We start from the raw sequence: 18,169 nt of genomic DNA on the forward strand, positions 1-18,169 counted from the left end.
AGACCTGAACAAAGTTGTGCAGCAATGCTCCCCATCGAACCTGACAGAGTTTGAGAGGATCTGCAGATAAAAATGGCAGAAACTCCCCAAATACAGGTGTGCCAAGCTTATAGCGTCATACCAAAGACGACTCGAGGCTGTAATCGCTGCCAAAGGTGCTTCAACAAAGTATTGAGTAAAGGGTCTGAATACTTATGCAAATATTATTATTATTATTATTTTTTTTTTTATACATTTTCAAAAATGTCTTAACCTGTTTTAGCTTTGTTATTATGGGGTATTGTGTGTAGATTGATGAGGGTAAAAAAAAAATGTTTAATCAATTTTATAATAATGCTGCAATATAACAAAATGTGGAAAGGTCAAGGGGTCTGAATACTTTCCGAATGCACTGTATGTAGGCTACTATGCCATTGCAGGGGCACATGTTGGCTCGCCAAACAAGACAGATAAAAAGTATCCTATGCCTACAAGGGGATAACTTCAATTTAAACAGACTTTCCTCTACATCTCTCTGTGCTGCTCTTTCGCTGACAACCAGCAGCTGTTTTCTAGAATTCCACGCTTCCTAAATCTCAAGCGATTGGATAAATGACTTCTTAGGGTATTTTTGCAGTATTGTGGGGAAAATGTATCGTAGCCTATATTTCTATCTGGACATTAGCCTACGATTTGATTAAGCTACAAATTAATAGACCTACGGTAGCATATCGCCTATAATTGAGGATGTATTTCTGCAGTATTCCATGGTGTCCGTCTCTATATCCTACCAGTAGTGTCGGTCAAGCTGTAGGCCTATTTGCATCCATAGGCCTATTGACAGTGTGCATCTGTCCCGCTGGACTTAAAGGCCACTTAAGTTCCCTCACGCCAGAGTTTGAGACAGGCCTAATTGGAAAATCGTCCCTTTTAGCAGGGCTGGAGTGTGTTATCTGAAAGGCTGCTGTCACGGGTAGTAGTGGCATTCTGAGATTCGAGGTAAAGAGCTGTGTCTGGGTGTTGGAGAGGCAGTCTGTTCGTAGGTCAACATCCTCAACAGTAGGCTAGTCGACAATGCAGAGGCTGGAGGAACAGCGAAAAGTCGGGTATAAATGTAAACAGGATGACATTGACAAAATAACTCATGCTGTGTTAGTGGGCTCCCGAGCGGTCTAAGACACTGCATCTCAGTGCTAGAGGTGTCACTACAGACCCTGGTTCGATTCCAGGCTGTATCACAACCAGCCGTGATTGGGAGTCCCCATAGGGCGGCACACAATTGGCCCAGTGTCGTCTGGGTTAGGGTTTGTAAATAATTGTAAATAATTTCTTCTTAACTGACTTGCCAAGTTAAATAAAGGTAAAAAATATATATGAGGGTTTGGAAATGACCATATCTCAACAGCAGAGCTGGAGTGCTTTGTATCCTATAGCCTTCCATCTCGTCCTGGGCTCGGAGTAGTGCTTATCTCCTCCCTGGAGTTGCGCGCCTCCGTTTCGAAACGTCTCCTTTTAATGCAGGTAACCAGCCAATGTATAAATGCCATGTGGGGGTCTGCTGACAATACTTCCTTGTCGAGACCTGCAGAGGGAACAAGCTCTCCGAAACAATAGCACACCCAGCGTCAAGCAAGGCCCGTCTCAATAATAGAGGCTATGAGTCCCGCTCATTGCCTCTCATCTCGCCCGTTGTCTCTCATCAGCACCTGCGTCCTTTATCAACGCTGTCCGGGATCCTGAACCTGTCCGAATACAGGTAAAACAGCTCAGTGCCAATTAGAGGCCAGTGCCTGAGATGATAAACAAATTGTTTATAAGCCAGCCTACAGTATAGCACACACGTTTTGTTCAGGCAACGCCTCCACATATAAGCATCTTAAATGTCATCATGAGCGGACATATTGGAGCTTATTATAGGCCTAAATATATGAGCTTAGGCTGTTCCGAGTTAAGGGATTACCATTTATCAGTGGGGAAGCCCACGAATCCCGTGAATACGCATCAAACGATGTAGCGGCACCACGTTCTATAGTTTACAGACGATAAATCATTGGATCTATGAATTTGTTTAATGTAATTTTGTTAAAGTAGCTATAGGTGGGAAATGTACCACAAAAATACATTGTCACACAATAGCTTTACATTATTTAGACCATCCAACAATGACATAGCCTATAGGCCTATGTAACCCATCTATGGTGAGCATAGGCCCTAAATCAATGTTGTATTTAAGTCAAGCCTCAAGCACGCCAGATGGACGCATTACCTATTGACCAACACCACTGGTTTGGAGCTGAACACCATGGAATACTCTATAAACCCTGTCCTCAATTATTAATACCACTAAATAGATAGGATTTTGGCCTATTCAATAGTAACTTTTTCATATCCTAGGCTAATTGTCCAGTCAAAGTAGCCTATATTTCTACAAAACATTTCCTTGACAATCAAGGCTAGGCTACTGCAAAAATAGCAACTTGTGAAATCTTGTGAATTATCTGACGTCCCTCATGCGGCTATATTGCGAGCTGCTCTGTGCCCCTGCATTATAACCAGTGATTAATTTGAGCCGGATCCTACCGGAACAGGATCCGGAACCTATCTGGCCAGATCTGGTACCTCTCTTGGCATGAAAAATAATTGTTACATTTTGTAATGGATTTTTAAAAAATAAAAGCGTTCAAAGTTCATTCAAGTTGCCTCCGTTAATTCATTAATATTTCAAATACAATCATGGGAAAACACAGGTTGGAAAGCAAATGGGTCCTGCTGAAAAGAGAAGACTCCAATCCCTCCATACTCAACTGGCGGACCGCAGACTGGATCCGGACCCAGAACAGAGTTAATATGGACCGCAGGTCGCAAAAATAAAATAACTCCCGGTATCATATAAACCCACATAAAACATGGAAGAATGTGTAGAATTGTGGGAAATTAGCATTAAAACTGTAACATTTTCTCTCTGCCAACAAGAGGGGTGTGAACAGTTTGGGGTTGGGAGGTGGGGGTTTGTTACTACGTCGGACCTTTGCCACCTTGGAAATTTGTGTGACCAGACCTTCTCAAATAGTACTTGAGTACCCCTGCTCTAATCTGTCTGCTGAAGGCTACCAAAAATATTTGATCAAATTCCAAATATTGTTTTACAAAGCAACAAGGTTTTACAAAGTAAAACAAGAGAGAGAAAGGCTTTTGGCACAAGGGCATCAGCCATCATCAGTGAGTAAGCTGCGCATTATTGGGTGAGTCGGTGAAACTGGAAAGCATTTTTAGGACAAAAATGTCCTCATATTGTAGACTACAATATGTCTCCACACACCTACAGTGCCTTGCAAAAGCAATCACCCCCCTTTGCATTTTTTCTATTTTGTTGCATTACAACCTATAATTTAAATAGATTTTTATTAGGATTTAATGTTAAAAAAAATCTGTTTTTGATTTGTTAAAAAAGTTTGAAATATCCAATAAATGTCGTTCCACTTCATGATTGTGTCCCACTTGTTGTTGATTCTTCACAAAAAGTTGTATATCTTTATGTTTGAAGCCTGAAATGTGGCAAAAGGTCGCAAAGTTCAAGGGGGCCGAATACTTTCGCAAGGCACTGTATATCATGGTCACAAAGGCACATACATTTTCAGGTTATAGAGCAAGCAACACAGTTATCACAATACATACAGTATGTTGTAATATGGAGGGGGTGGGGGGGGGGCTTCCCCTGTGATCTTACCCATGCACAATTGCTGTTCATTTGAAAGTTATGTATACTTACATAAAAATATATTTTTTAAAGAATACTGTGCCATTTGGTTTGCCTAATATAAGTAATTAGAACATATTTTTACTTTTGATACTTAAGTAGATTTGATACCAAATACTTTTACTCAAGAGGTATTTTACTGGGTGACTTTCACTTTTACTTGAGTCATTTTCTATTAAGGTATCTTTACTTTTACTCAAGTATGACAATTGGGTACTTTTTCCACCTCTGCCACTACGCAAATGCAATGCACCTCCTAATTTACAATCAAGCACGGATTGTAACGGCGTAGTAGCCTACATATTTTGATTAACAAACATTGTAAACCATATGCTAATAGCCTAATAGCCAACTTGGTTGTCGAACTGTGAAGCACTTTTCTCTGGGTCTGTCACTGAAGGTGACACAGTACAGCAGACTGAAGGAGTCAAGTCTTAAACGCTCGATAGCGCATTGGAGCGTTTCCAAGTACACATCATGCTCATAGATCCGTGGACAGAGCTCCGTTTTTATATCATACCTAATTATTGATGTAGTTTATAGGGTTATCAGAAGTGCCCAGATCCTGACACAGGCAAAACTAGAAACAGTTCTCAATGGGTCATGACTGCTGTGAAGATCATTGGTCATGACGCGCGATTTCCACCAGCACATGATTCTATTCCTCTATAATGTAATATCGAATAACAATCATGCCTTCCTGTAAAAATCGAGTGGTTATGTTGTCTGAGATCCTAGGCACTGAAGCTTGTGGGGATCAGTTGCATGTTATTGAGCCTATCCACAATTATATAGACTACAGGTTAAAGTGCGTAAGGTTGTAAAAGTGGCTTACTCACTGACCTAGGCCAATTTGGACTGGGCACATGACTAAACTACGGTAACTGTGAATCATCAATCAATGGAACGAGAAACAAACAAATCAATAAATAACATTTAGCTGTTTATTCGATTACATAATGTTTATTCGATTACATAATATGTAAGATCAAAAACATCATAAACACCCATTTATCATGTTATGTGAACCAGAACCGATCATTAAAAACGCAACGTTTGAATAATCAAATTATTACTCCGTTTTTCCTTATTTCATATTTCCTTTAGACAGTAAAAACAAAAAGCGAAACATTTTATGTTGATTGATTTCAGATTCAAAGAAAATAAAAGAGGAATGACTCTTTACTCGTTTTTTTTATCTTGTCATCTAATAGGAAATATTAATTGGCCAAAAAGTACATGGACAAATGTGAATAGGGTATATGGAGCTCACCAACTTGTAGTCCTAAAAAACTGAAATGATTTACCTCTGGTTCCTTCAGTCATTCCTATGAGCAAAATTAATGGGAAAGAATAGGGTTTTGGAATCAACTCCCAATAGGCTTATGAGATGTGTTTTGTTCTATGAGATAATGTTAGTCTGTTAACATGTGTGTTGATGTGCGTTACATAAATGCTTCAAAATTCACAAAAAGTGGCATAAGCTGATGAAGATGAGAACAAAATGTTTAAGATATACTAAGCCTGTGTTTACCACAGACTTTATTTTCAGCGTTTATCCAAAACCCCTGCAAAACCTCTATTCACTTTGTTCAACAAACCATGGTGGAGTTGGTGTCTCCAAAAAGAGGCCATTACTATTGCTCTCTATTCTGTAGTGTGTACACTGAGTGAACAAAATGTTAGGAACATAGACTGACCAGGTGAATTCAGGTGAAAGCTATAATCCCTTATTGATGTCGCTTGTTAAATCTACGTTAATCAGTATAGATGAAGGGGGGAGACAGGTTAAAGAAAGCCTTTTTAAGCCTTGAGACAATTGAGACACGGATTGTGAATGTGTGCCATTCAGAGGGTGGATGGGCAAGACAAACAATTTAAGGGCCTTTAAACGGGGTATGGTAGTAGGTGTCAGGCATACCGGTTTGAGTAGGTCAAGAACTGCAATGCTGCTGTTTTTTCACACTCAACAGTTTCCTGTGTGTATCAAGAATGGTCCAGCACCCAAAGGACATCCAGCCAACAAGACACAACTGTGGGAAGCATTGGAGTCAACATGGGCCAGAATCCCTGTGGAACATTTTCGACACCTTGTTGAGTCCATGCCCCAACCAATTGAGGCTGTTCTGAGAGCAAAATGGGGTGCAAGTCAATAATATGATGGTGTTCCTAATGTTTTGTACACTCAATGTATATCCCAATGACACAGCACTGATATATCCCTGCCCGAATAGTCCCCGTCTCCCCTAATCTACATCAGGTGTGTTCATAAGTGTACTGCTATACACATAATGTTTCAGAGATATCAAGTTATGGTTTGGTTCGGACTCCATACTCACCTGCAGCAAACCGCACCATGGTACAAATGGAAACAGCCCGAGACCACCCTTTTTGAGCACAGTGAGTTGTTTAGTGTGCTCCCGAGTGCAGATCACACTAGACGTCGACCGAATATGATTTTTCAATGCCGATACCGATTATTGGAGGACCAAAAAAAGCCGATAGCGATTAATCGGACAATTTTTTATATTTATTTCTAATAATGACAATTACAACAATACTGAATGAACACTTATTTTAACTTAATATAATACATCAATAAAATCAATTTAGCCTCAAATAAATAATGAAACATGTTCAATTTGGTTTAAATAATGCAAAAACAAAGTGTTGGAGAAGAAAGTAAAAGTGCAATATGTGCCATGTAAGAAAGCTAATGTTTAAGTACCTTGCTCAGAACATGAGAACATATGAAAGCTGGTGGTTCCTTTTAACATGAGTCTTCAATATTCCCAGGTAGGAAGTTTTAGGTTGTAGTTATTATAGGACTATTTCTCTCTAGACGATTTGAATTTCATATACCTTTGACTATTGGATGTTCTTTTAGGCACTGCCAGTGTAACAGTATAGCTTCCGTCCCTCTCTTTGCTCTTACCTGGGCTCGAACCAGGAACACATCGACAACAGCCACCCTCGAAGCAGCGTTACCCATGCAGAGCAAGGGGAACAACCACTCCAAGTCTCAGAGCGAGTGACGTTTGAAACGCTATTAGCACGCACCCCGCTAACTAGCTTGCCATTTCACATCGATTACACCAGCCTAATCTCGGGAGTTGATAGGCTTGAAGTCATAAACAGCGCAGTGCTTTAAGCATTGCGAAGAGCTGCTGGCAAAATGCATGAAAGGGCTGTTTGAATGAATGCTTACGAGCCTGCTGGTGCCTACCATCGCTCAGTCAGACTGCTCTATCAAATCATAGACTTAATTATAACATAATAACATACAGAAATACGAGCCTTAGGTCATTAATATGGTCGAATGCGGAAAACAAACGTTTATTCTTTCAGTGAAATACAGAACTGTTCTGTATTTTATCTAACGGATGGCATCCCTAAGTCTAAATATTGCTGTTACATTGCACAACCTTCAATATTATGTCATAATTACGTAAAATTCTGTTCCCTTTTTCCCTCTGATTAGGTCTCTATTTCTCTCTCTGTTCCTGCTTCTTTCTTTGTCAGATTCTCGTTTGAGTTTCTCATGCCAGAACCAAACTATCGTCTTGTTTGCTTCACCCTTGTCCCATCCTGTCGGAATCTGCCTGTTCTTCTGATGCTACGTGTGATCAGGTACCTCTGTCCGCTACGACCCGCGCCTTTCCAGAGAGACCAGCAGTCTGTCGCCGCAACCCAGCTATTCTCCTCTGCTGCTAAGAAGGGGACTCTTTTGTAAATATCAGAAGGACTTTCTGTTTCATTTGTCGCCCTCTCTGAGGGTTGTCTATTTTGCCATTTTCTACATCTGAAGAGGATCTATGTCTTCCCTGTGTTTTTACATTAAAGGACTCTGTTTTTGTTAAACCGCTTTTGGGTCCTCACTCAAGTGCACAACAGAAGAATCTGACCAAGAATGGACCCAGCGATTTCGGATCCTTTCCACTCAGCCGTCGAGATCCAGGGAGCGATGCTAGGCAGACACGAGCAGGAATTGTCTGTTGCTCGACATGCCGTTGAGACCCTGACCGCCCATGTCTCCGACCTCACAAGACAGGTTCACCATCTCCGCCTCGATCCACCGGCCACTTCCAGGTCTTCCGAATTTCCGGAGCCCAGAATCAATAACCCGCCGTGTTACTCTGGGGAGGCCACTGAATGCCGCTCGTTCCTCACCCAGTGTGATATTGTGTTTTCTCTCCAGCCCAACACTTACTCCAGGAGCACAGCTCGTATCGCCTACGTCATATCTCTCCTTACTGGACGGGCTCGTGAGTGGGGCACGGCTATCTGGGAGGCGAGGGCTGAGTGTACTAACCAGTATCAGGACTTTAAGCAGGAGATGATACGGGTTTTTGATCGTTCTGTTTTTGGGGAGGAAGCTTCCAGGGTCCTGGCTTCCCTATGTCAAGGTAATCGATCCATAACAGATTACTCTATTGAGTTTCGCACTCTTGCTGCCTCCAGTGACTGGAACGAGCCGGCTTTGCTCGCTCGTTTTCTGGAGGGTCTCCGCGCGGAGGTAAAGGATGAGATTCTCTCCCGGGAGATTCCCTCCAGCGTGGATTCCTTGATTGAACTCGCTATTCGCATAGAGCGACGGGTTGATCTTCGTCACCGAGCTCGGGGAAAAGAGCTTGCGTTCTCCGTTGCCCCCCTCTCCGCATCACTACCATCTTCCTCCGCCGGCTCGGGTGCTGAGCCTATGCAGCGGGGGGGTATCCGCATCTCGACTAAGGAGAGGGAACGGAGAATCACCAACCGCCTCTGTCTCTATTGCGGTTCCGCTGGTCATTTTGTCACTTCATGTCCAGTAAAAGCCAGAGCTCATCAGTAAGAGGAGGGCTACTGGTGAGCGCTACTACTCTGGTCTCTCCTTCAAGATCCTGCACTACCTTGTCGGCCCATCTACGCTGGACCGGTTCGTCAGCTTCCTGCAGCGCCTTGATAGACTCTGGGGCGGAGGGCTGCTTTATGATGGACGAGACCTGGGCTCGGGAACATGACATTCCTCTCAGACAGTTGAAGGAGCCCACGGCCTTGTTCGCTCTGGATGGGAGTCCTCTCCCCAGGATTCAGCGTGAAACGCTACCTTTAACCCTCACTGTCTCTGGTAATCATAGCGAAACCATTTATTTTTAAATTTTTCGTTCACCTTTTACACCTGTTGTTTTGGGTCATCCCTGGCTAGTTTATCATAATCCTTCTATTAATTGGTCTAGTAATTCTATCCTCTCCTGGAACGTCTCTTGTCATGTGAAATGTTTAATGTCTGCTATCCCTCCTGTTTCCTCTGTCTCTTCTTCACAGGAGGAGCCTGGTGATTTGACGAGGGTGCCGGAGGAATATCACGATCTGCGCACGGTGTTCAGTCGGTCCAGGGCCACCTCTCTTCCTCTGCACCGGTCGTATGATTGTAGTATTGATCTCCTTCCAGGAACCACCCCCCCCCCGGGGTAGACTATACTCTCTGTCGGCTCCCGAACGTAAGGCTCTCGAAGATTATTTGTCTGTAGCTCTCGACGCCGGTACCATAGTCCCCTCCTCCTCTCCCGCCGGAGCGGGGGTTTTTTTTGTTAAGAAGAAGGACGGGTCCCTGCGCCCCTGCATAGATTATCGAGGGCTGAATGACATAACAGTTAAGAATCGTTATCCGCTTCCTCTTATGTCTTCAGCCTTCGAGATCCTGCAGGGAGCCAGGTTTTTCACTAAGTTGGACCTTCGTAACGCTTACCATCTCGTGCGCGTCAGGGAGGGGGACGAGTGGAAAATGGCGTTTAACACTCCGTTAGGGCACTTTGAATACCGGGTTCTTCCTTTCGGCCTCGCAAACGCTCCAGCTGTCTTTCAGGCATTAGTAAATGACGTCCTGAGAGACATGCTGAACATCTTTGTTTTCGTCTACCATGACGATATCCTGATTTTTTCACCGTCACTCCAGATTCATGTTCAGCACGTTCGACGTGTCCTCCAGCGCCTTTTAGAGAATTGTCTTTATGTGAAGGCTGAGAAGTGCACTTTTCATGCCTCCTCCGTCACATTTCTCGGTTCTGTTATTTCTGCTGAAGGCATTAAGATGGATCCCGCTAAGGTCCAAGCTGTCATTGATTGGCCCGTTCCTAAGTCACGCGTCGAGCTGCAGCGCTTTCTCGGCTTCGCAAATTTCTATCGTCGTTTCATCCGTAATTTCGGTCAGGTGGCAGCTCCCCTCACAGCACTTACTTCTGTCAAGACGTGCTTTAAGTGGTCCGATTCCGCCCAGGGAGCTTTTGATCTTCTCAAGAATCATTTTACATCCGCACCTATCCTTGTTACACCTGACGTCTCTAGACAGTTCGTTGTCGAGGTTGACGCGTCAGAGGTGGGCGTGGGAGCCATTCTTTCTCAGCGCTCCCTTTCTGACGACAAGGTCCACCCTTGCGCGTATTTTTCTCATCGCCTGTCGCCGTTGGAACGTAACTATGATGTGGGAAACCGCGAACTGCTCGCCATCCGCTTAGCCCTAGGCGAATGGCGACAGTGGTTGGAGGGGGCGACCGTTCCTTTTGTCGTTTGGACTGACCATAGGAACCTTGAGTACATCCGTTCTGCCAAACGACTTAATGCGCGTCAGGCTCGTTGGGCGCTGTTTTTCGCTCGTTTCGAGTTCGTAATTTCTTATCGTCCGGGCTCTAAGAACAGCAAGCCTGATGCTTTATCTCGTCTCTTCAGTTCTTCAGTAGTCTCCACCGGCGTGTTGTCGGGTTGACTGTCTGGGGAATTGAGAGGCAGGTAAAGCAAGCACTCACTCACACTCCGTCGCCGCGCGCTTGTCCTAGGAACCTTCTTTTCGTTCCCGTTCCTACTCGTCTGGCCGTTCTTCAGTGGGCTCACTCTGCCAAGTTAGCCGGCCACCCCGGCGTTCGGGGTACGCTTGCTTCCATTCGCCAGCGTTTTTGGTGGCCCACTCGGGAGCGTGACACGCGTCGTTTCGTGGCTGCTTGTTCGGTCTGCGCGCAGACTAAGTCCGGTAACTCCCCTCCTGCCGGCCGTCTCAGACCGCTTCCCATTCCCTCTCGACCGTGGTCTCACATCGCCTTAGATTTTTATCACCGGACTGCCTTCGTCAGCGGGGAAGACTGTTATTCTTACGGTTGTCGATAGGTTCTCTAAGGCGGCTCATTTTATTCCCCTCGCTGAGCTCCCTTCTGCAAAAGAAACGGCACAAATCATCATCGAGAATGTTTTCAGAATTCATGGCCTTCCGTCAGACGTCGTTTCGGACAGGGGTCCGCAATTCACGTCTCAATTTTGGAGGGAGTTTTGCCGTTTGATTGGAGCTTCCGTCAGTCTCTCTTCCGGCTTTCACCCTCAGTCTAACGGTCAAGCAGAACGGGCCAATCAGACTATTGGTCGCATCTTACGCAGTCTTTCTTTTCGTAACCCTGCGTCTTGGTCAGAACAGCTCCCCTGGGCAGAATACGCCCACAACTCGCTTCCTTCGTCTGCGACCGGTCTATCTCCTTTTCAGAGTAGCCTCGGGTACCAGCCTCCGCTGTTCTCGTCTCAGCTCGCCGAGTCCTGCGTCCCCTCCGCTCAGGCTTTTGTCCAACGTTGTGAGCGCACCTGGAAGAGGGTCAGGTCTGCACTTTGCCGTTATAGGGCGCAGACTGTGAGAGCCGCTAATAAGCGTAGAACTAAGAGTCCTAGATATTGTCGCGGTCAGAGAGTATGGCTCTCCACTCAAAACCTTCCCCTTAAGACAGCTTCTCGCAAGTTGACCCCGCGGTTCATTGGTCCGTTCCGTATTTCTCAGATCATTAATCCTGTCGCAGTGCGACTTCTTCTCCCGCGATATCTTCGTCGCGTCCACCCGGTCTTCCATGTCTCCTGTGTTAAGCCCGTTCTTCGCGCCCCCGCTCGTCTTCCCCCCCCCCATCCTTGTCGAGGGCGCACCTATCTACAGGGTCCGTAAGATTTTGGACATGCGTCCTCGGGGCCGTGGTCATCAGTACCTAGTAGATTGGGAGGGGTACGGTCCTGAGGAAAGGAGTTGGGTTCCCTCTCGGGACGTGCTGGACCGTTCGCTGATCGATGATTTCCTCCGTTGCCGCCAGGTTTCCTCCTCGAGTGCGCCAGGAGGTGCTCGGTGAGTGGGGGGGTACTGTCATGTATTGTCATATTATGTCTTGTTCCTGTTCTTTCTCTTCACTCCGTTTCCCTCTGCTGGTCGTATTAGGTTACCTTCTCTTCCTCTCCTTCCCCCAGCTGTTCCTCATCTTCTCTAACTACCTCGTTCACTCTTTTCCCACCTGTTCCCTTTTTCCCTCTGATTAGGTCTCTATTTCTCTCTCTGTTCCTGCTTCTTTCTTTGTCAGATTCTCGTTTGAGTTTCTCATGCCAGAACCAAACTATCGTCTTGTTTGCTTCACCCTTGTCCCATCCTGTCGGAATCTGCCTGTTCTTCTGATGCTACGTGTGATCAGGTACCTCTGTCCGCTACGACCCGTGCCTACCCAGAGAGACCAGCAGTCTGTCGCCGCAACCCAGCTATTCTCCTCTGCTGCTAAGAAGGGGACTCTTTTGTAAATATCAGAAGGACTTTCTGTTTCATTTGTCGCCCTCTCTGAGGGTTGTCTATTTTGCCATTTTCTACATCTGAAGAGGATCTATGTCTTCCCTGTGTTTTTACATTAAAGGACTCTGTTTTTGTTAAACCGCTTTTGGGTCCTCACTCAAGTGCACAACACGTTGGGTGTTTTCACACTTTGTCCCTTTCAGACAATTTTTGTGAACTCACTCCCTTTGCCAGCTCACTTCCCGACAGATTTTTCCCGTCGGACCTGGGATTCAAACTGGCAACCTTCCAGTTGCTGACTCGCCTCTCTAACCTCTAGGCTACCTGCTGCCTAGCCTCTGCTGAGTCCCCAACAACCAGATGTTCCGGTTTTCAGGGGAAATGGAAAGAGCGCTTGTGACCCAACTTCTGCTTTTGGACCTTAAGAAGGCGACACTACATCTTAAGTCCTCCTCCACATTTACTGGATTGGTTGAATTCCCCCAACAGTTTAGTTTCTTCTCATCGAGACCATTATGTAGGGGATCTAGTTTCAGGTGTTTATTTTATGCCTGCTATGTTAGGTTATCTGCCACCCCCTCCTTCTCAAAACCCATTGGAGGAAAAGGTCAGAGGGGAGGGACTGGCTTTCTCATCCTATGGGTTTTGAGGAGGCATGGAGAAAGGACGTAAGGAGTATGCAATTGAGATTCTCCCGGTGGCAGATTGGCTAGATATGTATTAGCGCATTTGGAATGTATTCAGACCCCTTGACTTTTTCAAGTTATAGCCTTTTTCAAGTTATAGCCTGAATTTAGAATTTATTACATTTACACACCCCATAATGACAAAGCAAAAACAGGTTTTTAGAATTTGTTGCATATTTATAAAAAAAACGATTACATTTACATAAGTATTCAGACCCTTTACTCAGTACTTTGTTGAAGCACCTTTGGCAGCGATTACAGCCTCAAGTCTTCAAGACACCTGTATTTGGGGAGTTTCTCCCATTCTTCTCTGCAGATCCTCTCAAGCTTTGTCAGGTTGGATGGGGAGTGTAGCTGCACAGCTATTTTCCGGTCTCTCCAGAGAAGTTCGATCGGGTTCAAGTCCAGGCTCTGGCTGGGCCACTCAAGGACATTCAGAGACTTGTCCCAAAGCCACTCCTGCATTGTTTAGGCTGTGTGCTTAGGGTCGTTGTCCTGTTGGAAGGTGAACCTTTTCCTGAGTCTCAGGTCCTAAGCGCTCTGGAGAAGGTTTTCATCAAGGATCTCTCTCTGTCCTTTACTCCGTTCATCTTTCTATCGATCCTGACTCGCCTCCCAGTCCCTGCCGCTGAAAAACATCCCCACAGCATGATGCTGCCACCACCATGCTTCACCGTAGGGATGGTGCCAGGTTTCCTCCTGGAGTGTCTTCCGTCTGGCCACTATAGCATTTACTATTCATATTTTCGACAACTTTTACTTTTACTTCACTACATTCCTAAAGAAAATATTTTACTATTTACTCCATACATTTTCCCTGACATTCAAAAGTACTCGTTACATTTTAAATGCTTAGCAGGACAAGAAAATTGTCAAATTTATGCACTTATCAAGAAATCACGTGGTCATCCCTAATGCCTCTGTCAGACTCACTAAACACACATGCATCTTTTCTAAATAATGTCTGAGTGTTGGAGTGTGACCCTGGCTATCCATACATTTTAAAAACAAGAAAATGTTACCGTCTCCTTTGCCCCTTTACCCCTGCCTACATGTACATATTACCTAAATCACCTCAACTAACCTGTACCCCAGCACATTGACTCTGTACCTATACCCCTGTATATACTGGAGCCTCGTTATTATTTTATTGTGTTACTTTTTAAAACTTGAGTTTATTTAGTCAACATTTTCTTAACTCTATTTTTCTGAACTGCATTGTTGGTTAATTGTAAGTAAGCATTTCACCGTAAGGTCTGCACCTGTTTTATTAGGCGCATGTGACATACACTTTGATTTTATTTGATTAATATAAGGAATTTTAAATGATTTATACTTTTACTTAGCAATTCCATTTACTTTTGATACTTAAGTATATGTAAAACCAAATATCTTTAAGACTTTTACTCAGTTAGTATTTTACTGGCTCACTTTCACTTTTACATTCTATTAAGGTATCTATACTTTTACTCAAATATGACAATTGAGTATTTTTTCCACCACTGCATATAGGCCTACTGCAGCTCCGATTGACTATGCCCGCACAGGTCTGTGTAGAGCAGGCCTCGGCAAAGGCCGGACTTTTACTTTGAAGGCACACATAAAATAACATCTGCACGAGGACAGACAGTGACTGACAGGCTAACACACACGTCACAGTTACAAATAGTATTTAGGTAGAAATTGCACAAAAATGAAATTTTCAACGATTTCAAAGAAAAGCAAAGTAGACAATGAGTGTAGGGTGTTCTAGCAAGAGTGGACATTGAAATATGTATTTATTGAGGTATCAGGGAAAGCTGTGTGCTTTGTGTGCAAGGAGAGCATCGCTGTCTTGAAAAGACTACAACTTGTCCCGACACTTCCAGATGAAGCATGCAGAGAAATATAGGAATATGTCTTCTGAGCAGAGGACAGGTGCATCGAAAGAGTTGCTTTCTCAGATGCAAAAGCAGCAAGGACTTTTCACAAAACTGCATTCAGCAAACAACGGAATTGCGAGAGCTAGCTACATACTGTCCCACAAAATTGCTAAACATAGCAAGCCATTCGCTGAGGGCGAATGCATTAAAGAATGTTTAATTGACTCTGCAGCAATACTTCGCCCCAACAAGAAAGAGCTGTTTGAAAATGTTTCCCTGTCAAGATGAACAGTGACACGGCGTGTTGAAGACATCGGAGAGAATATGGAACAACACCTATTTCTCCTTGGCCCTGGATGAGAGCAGTGATGCACGTGACACAGCACAGTTGTTGATATTCTTAGGAGGCATAACCCCAGACTTTGAAATGACAGAGGAGCTTGCTTCAGTGTAGTCAATGAAGAGCACAACCACAGGGAAATATTTATTGGAGGAGGTTAATTAGTGTGTGGCAAAGCTGGGACTGAGTTTTGAAAAGTTACCCAGGGTGACCACTGATGGGTGCCCAAACTTGACAGTAAAAAACGTTGGCCTTTTGATAAGGATACTAGATCAAGTAGCTGAGCTGAACCCAGATCAGAAAATTATTTTCCTGCGTCGATTTATTCATTAGGAGGTGCTCTGGAAATGTGTTCTGGAAATGAGCCATGTGGTGGATACAGTCCCTAAAGTGGTAAACTTCATAAGAACAAAATCTTTAAACCACAGGCAGTTTGTCTCACTGTTGGAAGAGACAGAGTCGGGCCATGCAGATCTCCCCTACCACACAAACGTGAGATGGCTGAGTTTTGGGAAGGTGCTTAGAAGGGTTTGGGACCTGAAGTCTGAGATTGCTGAGTTTTTGCAAATGAAAGGAAAATATGTTGATTACCCTCAGCTGCAAGATAAAGAATGGTTGGCTGATTTTGCCTTCACCGTGGACATCATGGCCCTCATGAATGAACTGAATTCCAGACTACAAGGGAAGGGCCTTTTTGCACATCAGATGTACAGCCTTGTCAAATCCTTCAAGGGAAATTGGTCCTCCTGTAGAAGCCAACAATCTCACTAAACAATTTCACCCACCTTCCGACACTATTAGTCTGTTCCCTATCAGATGACCTTCCGACACTACTAGTCTGTTTCCTATCAGATGACCTTCCGACACTACTAGTCTGTTCCCTGTCAGATGACCTTCCGACACTACTAGTCTGTTTCCTATCAGATGACCTTCCGACACTACTAGTCTGTTCCCTGTCAGATGACCTTCCGACACTACTAGTCTGTTCCCTGTCAGATGACCTTCCGACACTACTAGTCTATTCCCTGTCAGATGACCTTCCGACACTACTAGTCTGTTTCCTATCAGATGACCTTCCGACACTACTAGTCTGTTCCCTGTCAGATGACCTTCCGACACTACTAGTCTATTCCCTGTCAGATGACCTTCCGACACTACTAGTCTGTTTCCTATCAGATGACCTTCCGACACTACTAGTCTGTTCCCTGTCAGATGACCTTCCGACACTACTAGTCTGTTCCCTGTCAGATGACCTTCCGACACTACTAGTCTGTTCCCTGTCAGATGACCTTCCGACACTACTAGTCTGTTCCCTGTCAGATGACCTTCCGACACTACTAGTCTGTTCCCTGTCAGATGACCTTCCGACACTACTAGTCTGTTCCCTGTCAGATGACCTTCCGACACTACTAGTCTGTTCCCTGTCAGATGACCTTCCGACACTACTAGTCTGTTCCCTGTCAGATGACCGGGGGAGAAGTATACATCGCTGCTGCTTTGAGCGGTGAGTTTTGTCGTCGTTTTGAGGATTTCAAAGTGTTGGAAAATGACATTCTGTTGCTTTCCTCCCCTTTCACCTTCAATGTGGATAACGCTCCAACTGACCTGCAACTTGAGCTTATCGATCTTCAGTCTGATGCAGTGATTGGAGAACTATTCAAAACAATGTCACTGACGAGGTTCTATGCATCTCTCGATTAACAAAACTTTATAAAGATTAGGAGTCATGCTCAGAAGATGTTTGTACTGTTTGGGTCAACCTATGTATGTGAACAGACATTTTCAGTGATGAAATATAACAAGGCACAGATCGTCTCTTACTGACTATACGTGACTTCACTACTCTAGTCAATAGCCATCAGAGACTTTCACTCCTAACTCTGAGTAGTTTAAATGTAATGTTGAGCTCTCTCTCTTTCTTGTGCTTTTGTGCTTACTCGTTAACAAGAGTTCTGTCCGTGGTGCTGACTGCACAGTGTACTTTTCCCTCTGTGTAGTTCATTGCATGTTTAATAATGAAAATACCTACCAAAAGGAGAACATGGATGTGGTTTATTTCTGTGCATGTTAAAAAAGTGAAATAAGTAGCCTATCTCGATGTGATTTACAGTAGATATATCTGTCAACACAGTCATACACATGATGTATAATCCTGTAATATGATTCTGTGGCAAAAATATAGTCTAATGTGGCCCTCCATGGAAAGTAATTGCCCAGGCCTGGTGTAGAGTAAGAGCTGAGTGGTGCACTATAGAATCCTATCTTGCATAGTTTGTTTTGTTTTGGTATGTTGCATTGAAAGTGGCTAATACTGCGTTGACTCGATCACAATTGCCACAGTAAAGAGAGACGTTGATAGTGCTACTAACAGGGAAAACTTCAAGTTCAATCTCATTCTTCTCTCCGTGGGCTGATATTTCTTCAGCGCACTGTGCTGCTGTCCCTGGGGAGCTACGTGGTAGACTCGGTGCTACTGCACAGCTTAGCGGGAGCACTGGTCTGCAGCTTATCATGAGGTATTCTAACTCAGGCGAGCAGAAACTTGAGACTTCCTTAATATTAGAGATTGCGCACCAGCCGTTGTTAAGAAAGAGACAAACATCTCCCCCTTGAGCTTACCCAAGTCTGCTGTTCAATCCTGCCGATGCATAGAAAAAATAAACTAGATGTACACTGAGTGTACAAAACATTAGGAACACCTTCTTAATATTGAGTTGCAAACCCTCCCCCCCTTTTTGCCCTCAGAACAGCCTCAGTTCATTGAGTCGTGGACTCTACAAGGTGTCAAAAGCATTCTACAGGGATGCTGGCCCATGTTGACTCCAATGCTTCCCACAATTGTGTCCGTTGTTGATACACACAGGAAACTGTTGAGCATGAAAAACCCAGCAACATTGCAGTTCTTAACACACTCAAACCGGTGTGCCTGGAATCCTACTACCATACCCTCTACAAAGGCACTTCAATCTTTTGTCTTGAACATTCGCCCTCGGA

Source organism: Oncorhynchus kisutch, linkage group LG10 (genome assembly GCF_002021735.2).
Source record: "Oncorhynchus kisutch isolate 150728-3 linkage group LG10, Okis_V2, whole genome shotgun sequence".
Lineage (NCBI taxonomy): Eukaryota > Metazoa > Chordata > Actinopteri > Salmoniformes > Salmonidae > Oncorhynchus > Oncorhynchus kisutch.